General features: G+C 43.5%; 1 pseudogene; it reads right to left on the bottom strand.

The window, feature by feature from the left end:
• Nucleotides 1-442: 442 nt before the first annotated feature.
• Nucleotides 443-2758, bottom strand: LOC138392389 (leucine-rich repeat-containing protein 37B-like; annotated as a pseudogene).
• Between the last annotated feature and the right edge of the window lie 415 nt (nucleotides 2759-3173).

The raw sequence follows: 3173 nt of genomic DNA, 5'->3' as shown, positions 1-3173 counted from the left end.
GCTGGATGCAGGGTTTAGCCACAGGGCTTTAACTGGACCTATTTAGACAATGCCTTACACACTGGAGGAGGATGCTACCTGAATCTAATGAATCTACAAGGTGACACTTCTATCTTTGCCTGTGTCCTTTCTCCCCAGGGTGATGACACCTCCGTGAGGGTGGAGATAATACACTTCAGCAACAAAGACAGAAATCAGTGGTAGAATGAGAGTGATTGGTGAGTACATCAAATTGTTGACATAGTTTTGGGTTGGAAAAATTTTGCTATCATACCAACTTTAGTTTTCTTAAACTTAACTTCTCAAAATAGCATCATGGTTTGTTAACTTGGTTTCAATCCACAGAGATCTCCTGGGAGCGGAGTTACTTTAAAAATCCTTGGTATATACTTTGCAATAAAAGAACAAAGCATACCTCAGTCTTAGTGATTGAAGAGGAATGTCAAGTAAATGTAGGTAGGAAAGTAGATTTGATTTTCAATTCATGGGTTCTGAATCTATTATAAAGGATATATTCTGGAAACATGAATTAACTGTTGTCCTTACCTCAATGAGACAGAAAATTATAATTAAAATCATCACTATTGCAGTCACAGATATTGCCAAGATCAGTTTTTTGTTATAGCCACATCATGGAACTTCTTTAGTGAGCTAAAAAAAAAAAAAGGAAAGAACAATTAAAAAAAACCAAAACAAAGAGATACGAAGGATGAAAGCTAACTATTCAAAACCCCATTCTTCCAGGTAAGTAGCTTACAGGTTCTTAAAGAACATACCAAATCTAATGTGTTACATAATCTTATTATCAAGCATTTTGCTCTACAATTTCTTTATCTTGAGTGTTAGGTCTGTTTCATTCCCTAAATGAGCAAAGTGGGAGATCAGTGTCATGGCCAGGACAAAACATGGACTTGTCTACCCGGGTCTTGCTGCGTGGGTGTCTTCATGGCCTGTGCTAAATGATGGAAAAGTCCATCCTGTTTCTGCAGTTGTCCTCACCTCACTTGACTCCTGCTCTTTCTGCTCGCTCTGGGGTTCTGTGTTCTCATTGATATAGTTCTCGGTTTTCCATTGATCCGTGTCCCATTCTGCCTTGGATACTTTCACTTCTTGCTGCTCACTGAGAAGCTTCATCAGGAGGCCTGTTCTAGAGATGAGCTTGGCACAGGCCAAGTGCACATGGCTCTCAGAACAGTCCATTTTCAAAGTCCGGATGACGTGAGCAATGAGCCTTCGCACGTCCTTGTTGGGGATGAGGGATCGTAGCTGCTGGTTTAGCTGAATTTCAAGCTGATCACCTGGGCATGAGAGCATGGGATAATTAAAGCTTTGGGGCATGGGGGTGGAGTCAGCGCCCGTGTTGTGGTATTCCCACTGGGGTTCACTGGCTCGTTTAACAGTTGGCATTATGTTGAATGCAGCCCCAGTGGACCCTGCAGTGGAAGGACTCTCGTAGGTTGTGCTTTCAGGGACAGCTTCTTTGGGCACAGCAGTGCTTCCTACAGAAATCTTTGCTTCAAAAGTATTTCCTTCAGGGGATGTACCAGTGTTTTCTGTAGAAACTTCTGAAAGAGAAAATAATTCTGGAAAAGGATTCTCTGATGACTTGGGTCTCCTGAAGATGAAAAAGCTTCACGTGAAGGGGAATTTATGAGGCTCCTGACTGGAGAGAGTGGAGGCCTGTTTGCAAATACCAGTCTTTGCTGAAAAGACTTTCCCATTTGACCTCTTGACTTAGTTTGCCCTTGAGTGTTCTATGGGCCACATGGGAATGAGTTTTATGAAAGTGGTATTTTTTTGTTGAATGTACGATTGGCTTAGCAGCCTCCATACTTTTAACTCTATCATTTGCATCTTCTAAAACAAAAATGGTGTCGGTCAAGTCTTTTGATTTGTTAGTTAACTTAGGTGGGGGTTTTGCAGTGGTGGGAGCAGCAGGCACGTCCACCGAGTCCTGTTTCAGTAAAGAAGAGACAGCTGCATTATGCTCCTGCGTGAACGAAGGCTTGGTGTCAAAGGAGCTTCCCACAAACCTCTTGGGGCTCTGCACCGCGGGAAGCTGTTCCAGTTCACTCGGGACTGGTCTCCCAAGCCTTCTGGCTTCGGCAATTTCCTTTGCGATTGGCCAGGCACTCTGTTTCCTCCTGATTCTCTCCTCTTCTAGGAGCTTTTTCCTTATGCCCTTGGGCCCCTTGAGGACTATCTTCATCCTCTGCCGCCTTTTCCCTGTACCCTCAGTCTCTGCCAGGCTGTTTTCCTGTGGTTGAGCAGTTTCTAATTTTTTGGGAAAGATTTGGCGTTTAAATTTGGGACCTAAAAGGCTGGACTGCATAAGCATGGCAGCTTTTTCTTTCTTTTTAACATCATCAATTTTTTCTTGAATTTCTGCATCTAATAAATTTTTCAGAAAATAGAGTTTCCTCAGTTTGTTTGTGTAAACTGGATTGTTGGATGCAGGTTCAAGAGAGGGGGTCTTTGTATTGCTTTGCAGATGACTCAGGGGCTTGTCTCCATCTTGTCCATTTGAAAAAAGCAGTTTAATGAACGGTAATAACGTTGACTCTACATCTTCTAGATTTCCCTCTGAGAAGTAAGGCAATATGTAATTTAGTGCACTAATAACATCGCTTTCGTCATTGAAGTCCAGCGGCTCGTTCGTGAAGCCTGACAAGCTGATGGCAGTTTTATCCGAGGGTTTCTCTGGCTCAATAGTCAGCTCAGTGCTGGTGTGCTTCTTCCGGGCCTGTAATACCTTCATGAGCGATTCTTCTGTATTTCCCAGAGATGCTTCTTCACCTGTCAAAAAAGGAGAGACGGTTTTTGATAATGGAAGACGGACGGAACAGCTTTTTGTCAGTCCACAACCATATATCCCAGTCAAAGAAATTATCAGTCACCAGACAGGTGAGTGCCATTTAGAGAGGAGAAAAACTAACCCAAACTTAAACCTATGAGATGGCAACAGCAAAAGGAGAAAGAGGCATCTTTTGAAACAGTGGCTACCTACTGAGAACATTTCATAATGTGAAATACAGCAACTCTATTTAGGATTATTCCATTGGTCCGCGAGGGCCCAGCCCTCAGCAGAAGCCCAGAGCTCCCCACTGAGCCAGCCTCTCTGCGGATCTGCTTCCTCACGCCCCGTAGCCCGTGCTGTCCTGCCTCACATGCAG

This window comes from Eulemur rufifrons, chromosome 9 (assembly GCF_041146395.1).
Source record: "Eulemur rufifrons isolate Redbay chromosome 9, OSU_ERuf_1, whole genome shotgun sequence".
In the NCBI taxonomy this organism is placed as follows: domain Eukaryota; kingdom Metazoa; phylum Chordata; class Mammalia; order Primates; family Lemuridae; genus Eulemur; species Eulemur rufifrons.
This window is presented reverse-complemented; position numbering and strand designations above follow the sequence as displayed.